General features: G+C 34.9%; 1 protein-coding gene across 9 annotated transcripts in view; it reads left to right on the top strand.

Annotated features, from left to right (window-relative positions):
- Positions 1–13624, top strand: part of PHTF2 (putative homeodomain transcription factor 2) — a 116316-nt gene that overhangs the window by 51101 nt on the left and 51591 nt on the right. The gene's annotated exons all lie outside the window — the stretch shown is intronic.

The following is a 13624-nucleotide window of genomic DNA, read 5'->3' as shown; positions in this document are numbered from 1 at the left end:
ATTGTTAACAGTAGTGACTCTACTGTGCCACCAAACAGTAGAACTTACTCCTTCTATCTAACTGTATTTTTGTAGCCATTAACCAACCTTTATCTACCCCTCTTCCCAGTCTCTGGTAACCATCATTCTATTCTCTACCTCCATGAGATCCACTTTTTTAGCTCCCACATATAAGTAAGAACATGTGATATTTGTCTTTCTGTGCCTGCTTATTTCACTCAACATAATGTTCTCCAGTTCCATCCATGTTGCTGCAAATTACAGGACTTCATTCTTTTTTATGCCTGAATAATATTCCATTGTTTATATATACATTTTCTTTATCCATTCATCCATTGATGAACACTTAAATTGATTCTATCTCTTTGCTATTGTGATAGTGCTGCAAAAAAACATCGGAGTGCAGATACCTCTTTGACATCTTGATTTCCTTTCTTTTGGATACATATGGAGCAGTGAGATTGCTGGATCATATGGTTGTTTTATTTTTAGTTTTTTGAGAAACCTCCATACTGTTTTCCATAGTGGTTGTACCAATTTACATTCCCACCAACAGTGTATTAGCATTCCCTTTTCTCCACATCTCACCAACATCTATTATTTTTTGTCTTTTTGATAATATCCATTTTAATTGGGGTGAGATGATATCGAGGTTTTAATTTGCAGTTTTCTGATGATTAGTGATGGTAAACATTTTTTCATATACCTGTTGGTCATTTGTATGTCTTCTTTGAGAAATGTCTACTCATATCTTTTGCCCATATTTTAATTGGATTATTTGTTTCTTGCTATTGAGTTTTTTTAGTATTTTATATATTCTGGTTATTAATCCTTTGTCAAATGGACAGTTTATAAATAATTTCTCCCATTCTGTAGGTTGTCTCTTCACTCTGTTGTTTCCTTTGCTGCACAGAATCATTTTAGTGTGTATTATCCCATTGGTCTATGTTTAGTTATGTTACCTGTGCTTTTGAGATCTTACCCAAAAAGTCTTTGCCCAGACCAATGTCCTGAAGTGTTTCACCAATGTTTTCTTATAGTGCTTTCGTACTTTTAGGTCTTATATTTATATAAGACCTACATAAGACTTATATTAATCCATTTTAATTTGATTTTTGTATATAGTGAGAGATAGGGGTCCATTTTCATTCTTCTGCACATGGAGGTCCAGTTTTCCCAGCACTATTTATTGAGAGACTGTCCTTTCCCCACTGAATGTTCTTGGCATCTTTGTTGAAAATCAGTTGGTTGTAAATATGTGGATTTATTTCTGGGTTCTCTATTTTGTCCCATTGGCCTACATGTCCATTTGTATGCCAGTACCATGCTCTTTTGGTCACTATAGCTTTGTAATATATTTTGAAGTCAGGTAGTATGATACCTTCAGCTTTGTTGATTTTGCTCAAGATTCCTCTGGCTATTCAGGATCTTTTGTGGTTCCACAGGAATTTTAGGATTGTTTTTTCTATTTCTGTGAAGACTGTCATTCGTATTTTGGTAGGGTTTGCATTGAATCAGCAGATCACCTTTGGTAGTATCATCATTTTCACAGTATTAATTCTTCCAATCCATTAACATGGGATGTCTTTCCATTTTTTTGTAACCTCTTCAGTTCTTTCTTCAGTGTTTTATAGTATTCTTGTAGAAATCTTTTACTTTCTTGGTTAAATTTATTCCTAGGTATTTTATTATTTTTTGTAGCAATTGTAAATGGTCCTTTTCTTTAAAATTGGAATATCTCTATCTACTTAAAGAGTTGTCATGAGGATTAAATTACATTGTTTAAGTATTTGGCCCAGAGCTTCCTGTGTCATGGTTGTACTTGTTGACAAATAATAACAGGTAACAGAGCACTCTGGGACACTAAGGTGGGAGGATCACTTGAGCTCAGGAGCTCAAGACCAGCTTGAGCAAGAGTGAGACCCTGTCTCTACCAAAAACAGAAAAAATTAGGCAGGCATGGTGGCGCACACCTTATAGTCCCAGCTACTGGGGAGGCTAAGGCAGGAGGATTGCTTGAGCCTAGGAGTTTGAGATTGCAGGTGAGCTATGAACACACCACTGCACTCTAGCCAGGGCAACAGAGGGAAACTGTCTCAAAAACAAAAACCCCTGGTAACATTTATTGAATAATTACTATGTACTACACAATGTCCTAAGTATTTATCATACATTTAATAATCACAACAACCGTATAAAATAGGGATTACTGCCATTATTCCGATTTTAAAACTGAGGAAAGTAAAGTTCAGAGAAGTCTAGTCATTTCCTGAAGGTCACATAGTGACTGTATAGTTGAGCCAGAATTTAAACCCGGTTGGTCTGGGCTTCAGTATCTGCACTTCTTACTTTTGGTGATTTCACTCCCAACTTTACAACCAAATCTGGCCTGTTTCTTCTACTTCTCCCTCACCTGGCTATGGGCTCTCAGGTAGATGAGTGGCATTAAACTTGTCCTCTGTGTCTCATTCCCTGCCTGGACTGCTACCAAGGAGCAGCAAATGCTCAATAAATGGTGGCAGCAGTTATTGTTTTTTCATAGAACTAGTATTTTAACTTAAGTGTATGTATCTAGTCTATGATAAGTCTTACACATTTACTGACTAGGTTGATTTTGGTCAATGTTATTTAACTGAGTAAATGTAATGTTATAAATGCATGTGTGACTAAGAGAATTATGACCAATGTTGATGAATATGAGAAGATGAAGTTCATGTTTTCTGGAGTTCTTTTTCTCCTTAAGTTTGGAATATAAAATAAGAACAACACTATTAGTGGTAAAATGAAGACAAAGTAAAGTTTATATTCCATCTTTCACTGTGTTTCTCTGATTTAGAAGCTAAAGAAGTCAATCCTGATTTTTTAAACCAAGTTGTTGATTTTTAAGTAATAATTGGACTTTCAAAAGCTATTTAAAATAATTTTCAATAATTTCCACTCCATAATAACTCAAATAGCATTTATCAAAAAATCCAAATAATTATCAATTGATTATTTTAAATTTTATGGATTTGGCTCTAAAAGCTTTTAACACTTGGGAATTAATGTTACAGGTTTGTTAAATAGAATTTTAATATTACCTTCGATAAAGTATTTTGACTTTCTGATTGACAAAGTAGAGTATATTTGGATTATTTTCTTATGATTAAGATAATTAACGACCTTTCAGGGTCTTCACAATTCATGATCCCAGGTTAGGTTAAGTAGAAAAGCAAAAGTTAAATTATCTTTGCTAATATTACTTTTTAGGAAAGGTTATTAATCACATAGTAGTTTGATTAATAAATCCACTCAGAACATCCTGCCATGTACCAGCAAGTTGGAAAATAAACAGTCTTCGTAAATTATGCAGAGTGGTATTGGTTTGCATTAACAGCAATGTTCTCATTAAAGTTGGGCCAGGAAAAAACGCCACTGTCTGCTTCTACTTTTCACTACACTTGTAAACTGTGCCAACAGCAGACAGCTAAGACTTGGGAAGGAAAGGCAAACCAGGGCTGTGCTGAATTTCAGCACAGAATTTCAGCAGCAGAATTTCTAAAAACTTCTCTGTTGGACTCTGTTATTAATGTTAATTTTATTCCTCCCTGCTGGCCCTCCATCTCTGTGTTTCTCCTGTTCATCTGACATTTGGAATGGAGAGAAAATCTGATTGGCTCAGCTTGAGTCAGATGTCTTACTTTGGATCATTGTTGGGGAGGAGGATGTGCAGGATCAAATAACACACACGGTGCTTGGGAGCCCTTCTCAGAATATAGCAGAACTTCAGTCCTTTATGCTTAGTGGTTGATTTACTGATTTTACTTAAGTGTAAATGAGAATCAGATATTGAATCAACTAGATATGTGCTTTTAATCTCTAAATTAAAGATTTAGTTCCTTAAATCTTTAAATATTAAAGATGGTGGCATGGCATTCGAGGACTGTTGAGTGACCCCTGAAATCACACTGTATCTAGTAAGTGTTACTAGCTCTGAGGGTTAATCTTTTTAATCTCCTTTGAGAACTGAAGGGAAACAACAAGGAGGAATCTGATGAAATAGTCCATGGCTGCTGCTGCTTCTCATATGGCCAACCCCTGCTCATTGCTACAGAGGCCAGAAGAGTTGACGATAGTCTTCTTTCCTTGGCTTCTTCTAGAACTTGGAGTTCTCCCAGTTCCACCATGAAGCTGTTTGCCTGGCTCCCTCCCTCTTTCCATTCCCTCCCTTTCCTGTGTGAACCAGTTGAATTCTTTTCATCACCACCTAATGCAATTTAAGTTACCTTTTTGCCACAAGGATGGAATATGGTTGTTTTCTTGGGTGATTGGTATGTTTCAGCATTTTGGTTAACTCACTTTTTTTCTGATGTCCCAGGATGGATGGATGGGTGGATGGATCTAACCTATCTACCCACCCTTTTATAGTACTAGAATTCTCACAGTTTTGCTAAAAAAAAAAAAAATATAGCTTCTTAGCTGAAAGTTTCTATTATATATCTTCTAGGAAAAGCATGGTTTATTTTCATAATGAGACTTTATTAAATTGATTTGGAGCAGTGGCAATTGCTTTCTGAATGACTTGCCACCCTCTACTCACTGTACTTTTCCATGGGAAAATGTATTCATAAGCACCTAGCCTAGTGCCTAACACTTGTTACTCAAGGATATTAGCTTCCAATTCCTCTTGATTTTTTAAATATTGTTTTTAAAGGGGTGGGGAAATAAATAAATAAATAAATATTGTTTCTATCATAATTGTAAAAGTAATACACGTGTATCATAGGACAAGTGGAAAATGTAGGTAAGTATAATAAAAATTAAAATCACACAGCCTGTTAACATTGTGATTTTTCCTCAAGAAAATTAGGGTCATTTTTTTTTTTTACTCTCCTATTTTCATGTAACATTATCAAAAGTGCTTTCTCATATCACTATCCTTTAAAAGATATAATTTTAATGACTATAATATTCTATTCTATAAATATTCCATAATATATTTATTAAACCATTCCCGTATTTATAAATAGCACTTTTAAGTTATTGAACTAATCTCTTATTAACAGATTTATAAATACTGAGTAAACAGAGAGGAACATTTTTAGAATTTTGAGACATTAATCCCCACATATATAACCAGTCTCCCATCTCAGCTTCAATCCCATCTTGTATGCAGATACCCTCTTCATCTTTCTCATGCTGCAACACCTCACACCAGAATGTCTTACAAGTGGATGTCCTCCTTACCCTGATTGAGCTTTGACACCCTGTTTGTTGGGTAACCCCCACACATGATTGTCCTTCTCACCCTGCTTAGGCTCTGACTCCTTTCACGCGACAGAGTCCCCTTCCACGTCCCGCTTGGTCCAATCAATACTCCATGCGTAGCCACCCCCATGTCTCAGGCTCTCTTCACTGTGGCTCTGGCTCCCAGCTTTCTGCCCCATCTAATGGCATTAGCACTGAATTGTTCAGGGGAAGCAGGGGAGAAAGAGAAGGAAAGCCATGAAGATTAAAATGAGGGACCTTGTCAAGTGTATAGCGTCATGCCTGGCATAGCGTAGATATTTGGTGATAGGGTGTATGTGGATATTTAAATTCCACTGCTGATACTGGGCTGTTACTTGGTGGTAAAAGGAAAAATATAAACAACTTAGCTGACTGCTTCTAATACCAACTCAGCTGCATCTGCTCTTCCTGGTATCCCTCATCACTTCTATTTAGTTGACAGTATATTCTGTCTCTCCAAGTGGTTATTTCTTACCTTCTGTATTGTCTCCCATTCCCCAAACTCCCTACCTTCCAAATCTCATCTAATGACTTTGCCTACTATTTTTTTAAATAAGAGACAGAATCTCACTTTGTTGCCCAGGCTAAAGTGCAGTGGTATCATCATAGCTCACTGCAGCCTCAACTCCTGGTCTCAAGCAATCCTCCTGCCTCAGCCTCCCAAGTAGCTGGGGCTACAGATGTGTGCTGCCTCACCTGGCTAATTTTTCTATTTTTTGTAGAAATCGTTTCTCACTATGTTGCCCAGGCTGGTCTCAAACTCCTGGGCTCAAGCGATCCTCTCACCTCACCTTCTGAAAGTGCTGGGATTACAGGCGTGAGCGCCTACACCTGGTTGACTTTGCCTGCTTTTTAAATGAGATTAAGATTGTTTGAAATATATATCAGTGCTTTAACCACTTTACAATGTTTTAGTGTTTTTACCTCTCCTTGTTTTACCTTCTTTCTTGAAACTCTTTCCTTGTTTGGCATCTATTATAGTATATCATCCCAGTTCTTTTCCTATGTATCTAATTTTTCTAAGTCTCCTTACCTGAGTTTGATTCTTTTCTCCTCCATTTGAATATTTATCCTTCTTAATATTTTGTTCTTGGTTTCCTTAAGCTATTCAGTTTCCCTAAGTGATCAAATTGGCCACATAACATCCAAACACCTAGTTTATGCTGCTGAGTTCCAGATTTTGTACCTTCCCAACTCTCTTGAACTCTAGCCATAATTCGTGGCTGTCTTATGGCTCCAATGGCCTTTTTCAAATCTGCTTTTATTCCATGTCATAGTTAATGGTACCAGTGCAGTACCAGGTACTTACGCCAGAAATTGTCATCTTTCCTTATTGCCCATGCCACCATATCCAGTTAAGTTTCCCATTCTTGCACTTTTTATCTCACAAATATTGCTCTTTGCAGACCATCTCTCACTGATGTACAATATGCTTACTTCATTCTACTTTGAATTATGACTAACTTTATCTACTGCCATACCATCCTGAACATGCCTGATCCTGTCTGAATTATGACTAACTTTTTGAATATTTTTTCTTTGGATTTGTGATTTCTTAGAAACAGATTCTATCATAATCATTTCTCTTCATTGAATTAAAGAATACCCTTCAAGACTTTTTTCTAAACTTGAGTCCCTGTTTTACGATATCATTAACTGGCTTTTCATAGGCAATAGGAACTTGGTCATGATTTGTGATTGGATTATATGTGTATGGCCTGTAATACACATTTAGGGTTAATTTGGGAAGAGTGTGGTTTTAGATGATAGTGGAAAGATTTTGTAAGTGACTTTAGCTTTAATTATAATAAATGAGATCTTTGATATTTAGATTTTAGTATCTACAGATGAGAATGTTTTAAAATTTCAATGTTTTGATCTGCATATCAGAGGCTAGCTAGATATATAAATTGATTGACTTCTAGAAATCTGTTTTCTTCCTTGAAAAGTCACAGTCTCCCTCCACCAAAAGCTTTCAAATCTTTTTTTAAAGTTTTTTTTTAAATTTGCCTTCTACTCAAGCAGCTTGACTTTTCCGTAGTAACACTTTTGATTATGATACGATTCTGATAATGATTGAAAGCAGAAGAAATAAGTGACAGTTGAAGCAAAGAGGTTTGCAAGAGGTTGCAAAGAAAACTCTTTGCTTATAATTAATGTTAAATAATATTCCATGATTTAGACTTCTTTCCCCAATTAGGGTACCTTAAATTTGAATACTAACCATTAAAGGTATCCCCCCAAATAAAACTAGAATTATAGGGGAATATTTTTGATGATTGGGTTAAAAGGCTTCTATGGTTTGGCCTCTCATAGGTTTTTTAGAGTTTTAAGAAAAGATTGACTCAGAAAAGTTAGAGATTTGGTAATTGTTACGGATTCAAAAGAGTTACTAGCTCTTGATATTTTCTCAGGCCACACTTTTTGTCTGACATCATCATGATTCATAGTTTAGATTGTATAATTAAGTGATTCAACTTCCTCATTTGATTCTCATCCTTAAAGTCACCTGAGTATCTGACCTCTCTAAACTCTGACTTAAGGGAGTGTGTGTGCGTGTGTGTGTGTGTACATGTATGTAATGGACAATTGGAAACACTGAACAATATATTGATCAAAATAGGACATTGTAAAAAAAAAAAAAAAACAAAAGAATAGAATAGGGTAGCATATAAATTAAGTAGTAATGAGAATTGCTATTCAAGATAGCAGGTTAGAAATGAGGCTTTTTAGGAGCAATTACAGGATTCAGAAATATTCCTAGGTGTTCAATGGGCAAATTTGTTTGAGAGGCAGTTTTTATGAACAAAAAACAGTGAAAACCTATTTGATATTTAAAGCATCGAGAACTTTACTTTGAAATTGGAAGTTAATAAAATAATTAGTTTCTACTAATTCTGAGTAAATATTTTTCGTATTATCAATCATCCTAGTGGTTTTAAGTGACTCTAAATGTCTCTTCCATATGTTTTAGCAAATATGAACAGAAGTACTGGAAATACTTTTGGAATGTTCTTTATGACAACCTAATTTTAGGGATTATAGTTATGGTTTTCTTTCATTGGTGATTGGCATTTTATTCTCACATCTACTATTTTGTTTAGTCACATTAACTTTATTATATTGCATACCTCTCAATTTTCTCTCTTTTATTAAACTTGTAGATAGATCATTATGACGGTGTAATCCATATATTTTAGGAGTCTGGGCAAATGAGATTTTGGGTGTTGACAGCTCAGTTTTCACTTAAACAATTATCAAAAATATTTCATTGGTTGTTTATTAGGAAAAAGACATTTATCTACACACCCCTGATTTTGCTTTCTTCTTTGTACCTTTTGTCCAGACATTTCCAGCTATAATACTTTCCTTGCTTCTGCCTGCTTTCATAGTAGCATTGAATTTTTTCTTTCCCATACTGATACATAAAAAAATTCTCTGTAGCCATCCAAATCATTATTAGTTAGTACAAATATTGTCTTAACTAATTTAAATATAGTTCAGCTTTATCAGTTTAAAATGAGGTAATTGAGGCCTAGAGAGATTAAGATTTGCCAAAAAAGGAAAGAACTAATATTTTTTTATAGTGCCCCAGCTATAAACCAGACGCTATCTTTTCACATTTCAGTTCTTTGAAATGTTTCGTTGTCCCCATTATACAGAGTCTCATGGCCTGAGTCTGTAAGGCTAGTTATGGTGGAGGGAGGATAAAAATCCAGGTCTCTTGCACAGTCCATGGTCTTTTCCACTCCTGTCAACAAATATTAAGAACCCAGCTAGGAAGGGATTGGGGCTCTGTGTTTTCTTTTTGTATGGCATTTAGTGTTTGTGAGAATTAATAGTTTGCTTTTCTGAGTTTCTTAAATGAGATTCAGAAAAATGAAACTAAGCATGGTGATGGCAGGAAAAATTACAAATTTGACATACTGTGTTATGGTATGTCTGTTCATTAGTTGAGGAAACTAGGTGCTTAAAATATGTTTGCCTTATGTTTATTTGTGAACTCTTATAGTTTTATCCAAGCACTTAATTGAATTAAACTATTGATAAGTGCCTTCATGAAGCAAGACACCTTCTCTTTAGCCTCTTGATACCTGAACCGGGCTGCTGTTCTGAATGTGGTGGCGTAGGGGTAATTAGGTAGCCTAAGAGTAGCTTTTCAAATTGTTTTTCAAAGATATTTCTTTTCTAGAATTCCTAAGTGATACTTGTTTCTCATTTCACCATCTAATTATCTAGGTGTTAACATTTGTACTTTTGATATCATCATATTCTTTACAAATTTTTTTTGTAGGAGCCAGAGCTGACCTTGGCAGATATCTAGACAAAGGCAATATTTTTCTCTACCTACTAATCCTCCCTCTTCCTCACCTTTCTTTCTGTGTCTTTACCGCCTCCATATCCCCACCCTGTCTTCCTCTCTTTTCATCCTTTCCCATTTTGTCTCAGCATGTAGAAAGATATAAAATTAGAATGATGGTAGGAGGAAGTATATGATTTTCTGTAAAATTACTATTTGGTGATAGGACTGTGAAACATGTTTAGTTTCTAAGATAACTAGTTCAAATTACTTGGGAGTCCAACAGACCTGGGTTAGAATCCTGATTTATAAAAGTAGTACCTGCTTTCCCCCTCCTTATTGTAGGGGGAAAAAGTGATAGAGTATCAATGAATATAATGCAGAAAGGAAAAGTACTGTTCTCTTTCATACTTCTAAGCGATAATCACTATTGTTTTCATGTATCCTTCTAAATATCTGCTGTATACATTTACACATGTAATATAGCGCGTTAGCTATGTTAATTTCAAATTTATAACATGTTCATTTTTCTTTTATAACAGCCTTCAGTAGAAACATTTTCAGAAAACATCTAAAGAATATGCATTTAATTCCATTTTAATCTGCTTGATATTACTAAATTCTAGTATCTCAGTTCCTTATTTCTGCTTTTTTTCTTTTTAATCTTATTACCACATTCAGGATACTGCTCCCTAGTTGTGTGGTTTTTTTAAATCAATTTTGACCTCTATAATGGCTCAAAGTTTGTTTATAAAGATAAGAAGAAAGGAAAACTAAGGTAGATAAGAAAATAGATACTAGAGGTGGAGAAGACAGAAAATGAAATTTGTATTTTATGGCTTCAATCTTCTCAAGGAGGTAATTGGCTAGAAATTCTGCTGGAATGGGGATGGTCACAGTAATTAGGAATTAAAGCTTGTAGGTAGATTATTTAGAATTGTCCTTGCTGTCATTGTGAGGAAGGAGTATTGTAAGAGGTTGGTATAGGATTGCCAGACCTGTTGTTGAAGATACAGGGTGGCTTTGTAGAGGACAAAGTGCTTGATCTTCTGGGACTAGGAATAGAAAAAGCTGACTGTATAGGTCAGTTCTGGTTGGGCAAGCGTGCACTAGAGTCTTACAGTATTCAGGGTATCTCTGGGAATAATGACAAAAGCGTTGATAAAATTGCTTACCATAGCCAGGCATCAGAGAATGAACTTCACATTCTTAACATGGACAAAACTATTGGTTACAAAATGTAAATCAGGATTTCAGAATCTCCTCTTATAATAAGATGGAAACATGTTTTTCCCCTCCTTGAAACAGATCATCACTTATGAAGAGCATGGTTGAATAGCTGTATAACTACTCGCACATTAATTACCCTGCTATTTCTGTTTTTAAGTATCTACCAACAAAGCATTTTTTGAGTATGTATCCTTTTGTTTCTTTAGAATGTTAGGCATTTTTCTAAACATCCAAACACTGGAGACATTGGGAGAAGAGAGGAAGGGAAAGGACAGTTAGGAGGTAGCTAAAATTTATTAATAGAAGTAGCCAAAATATAATGTTACATAGTATTTTTTTCTCAGTTGAAGACATTATCTGATTAAAATCCTTGTTCTGTTAGACAAATGTTACTACTGAGTTTCTTTTACTATTTTGTATGGCATTAAAAAATAATGTTATTTTATTCCCTACTTTTCACAGAGAACTATAGTTGAACTTGGACATATGATTTAATTTTGTATAGAAGAAATACAAAAAAGAAATAGCTATCAAGTTTATGTGACTTGGTCAAGTCTGCCAAGTATATGTGTGTCAGACGTAAAATAGAAACTTTGAAAAAGATATTGTTATTTGTTTTTTAATTTTGGTAGCACAGCTTTGGAAATAATTCTCAATCCATGACCCTAAGTCTTGAGAAGACGGTTCTTCTCTTCCCCAGTCTAAGTATCACTTCTTTTCTTGCTCTATGATGATTGACAGTAGAACTGTGTTTCTTTCAGGGAAGAGCTTGACTCTAGCCACAAGTGTTCTGATCCACTGTCTTGCCAGATTTCAGCTGGGAATAAAGTGAGGCTTAAGGCCAGATAGTGTCTTTAGAATTCCTTCATTGTGCTTTCTAGGCTCCTACTACCAACCTTATTTCATGAGGCCTCTGATGTACTACACACACATCCCAAGAAACAAACAATTTTTAGAGACAATTCAGTCTGAATTCGTATGTCAGGGTAATTAGTTAAGGGTATATACATCACTAAGCAGAACCCTGAACATCTGAAGTACCTGCATTTAGGTTAACAGCATCCTCACAGTTTTCTCCAAGAAAGTAGTCTGTTTGCTTATGTAACTAAAATGACCATACTGGTAGTATTTTCAAAACAACAGAAGTCTGCTGCAAAGGAGAATTGATTCCTCCACTTTCAAAGACATTTAGTTGCTTGTATTATAACTGAAAATGACACTTATTAGTTAAAAAAGAATTAGGACTCCACGAGTCATTCTGTTACCATAGAAGTTGTCCTTCCTCTCACCTGTCAAATCTTTGAGTAAAATTGTCTCTCTAGTAGAGCAATTCATTTTATTCTATGGCTTTTATAGGAACATCCATCCACCATCACCCCCACCCCCTTTTAAGATTTGTATTCTGCTATTTATAAGAGAAGTATCACAGCCTTCAAAAAGCTTTTCCACTGTTACCCACTGCTTCACTACAGGATTTCTTAGACTCTCTGTACCTTTTTAAACCTGGGGCTATTGAGTACCCTGCTGGGGTTGTACTGAACCCAGTTATGCCAGGGACTGACGTGGATTTCTGATTTTGTGTATTTCATAGACATCATTTTATTCCCCCTGATTTTAGTCTGTGGGTTGTATATCTCCATGTCCATATTCTTGTGTCACCTTGAAATAAAAACACAACTCTTTTTTTTTTTTTTTAGCAGCTCTTTTAAAGAGCATTTAGGCACACTTTTGTTTGTCAAAACAAAATACTGCCAAAATATTAGTAATTATTAAAACATATTGGTACCTATTCTTTATTAGTTTTCATTATAGTTTCAATGAAAAGTATAAAGTGCTTTGAAATAGTTACACATTTAAAAAAATAAATTTTGATTACACTAAGCCCAGTCATTCTGAATTATCAAGTTAGAGCAGAATTATTCATATGGAATCTATTTTTCCATACATACGTTTTTGATTTTAAGGAAAATGATTGATTGGATTCAGAATTCAGGAGGGTAAGGGGCAACTAGTCACTGCAGGTCACCTCTAGCATTAGAAGTAACTGGTTGGTTGTTGCTTACCTAGATGGAGACTGATGGAAGTGTTAGTTACATAATATTGAGTTGTTCAGTCTAAGTAGCATGGTCTAGGTGTTACAAGATTTTAATCTTCAGGGTAGTATATCATAACATGATTTTAAAAATAAGAAAGGAATCACAGAAAATGTTGAAAAAGAAAACAGGATTTACAGGACCAAAGAAATTAGTATGAATAAGATAGCTCTTATGGAGTCATTTAATAAACTCTCTTATTCTGCCTGTTCATATCTACCTCCTGGTGTTCTTGATTTGCCATTTTTTGAAAATGAGTTTAAAAATAATATGAAGGTAAAAGGACTTTTGAGTAGATTATGTCATGAGTCAGAAAGTACTCTTTCCTGAATTTCCTTATAATATCTTTGCCTATCTCTGGTCATTGTTTGTCCTACTCTAAGTGTGATTATCTGAAATAGTTTTAATTTCTTAGGATTCTAATTTTCAATTAATGCAAATAATGCAAGTCCCAAGTAATAATTATATGCTGTTGACCCATTTCAGTATCTTTGAATATAGGGAATTGAGTGGAAACTGGAGACAATAGGAACTAACAGCAAAGAACAATGAATAAATAATGATTTGTTTATCCTGCCCTATTGAAGGTATAGTTCAGAGAACTTTCAACCATCTAAGAATAGTAGACATAGAAGCTTTAAGAAATTCTGCTTAATTTTTTCCCTGTCTTCAATCATTTCACAACTTTATTTTCCAATTTAAACTTTAAGTGGTAATTGTGGTCTGCATATTT

The sequence above is a fragment of the Eulemur rufifrons genome, chromosome 29, assembly GCF_041146395.1.
Source record: "Eulemur rufifrons isolate Redbay chromosome 29, OSU_ERuf_1, whole genome shotgun sequence".
In the NCBI taxonomy this organism is placed as follows: domain Eukaryota; kingdom Metazoa; phylum Chordata; class Mammalia; order Primates; family Lemuridae; genus Eulemur; species Eulemur rufifrons.
This window is presented reverse-complemented; position numbering and strand designations above follow the sequence as displayed.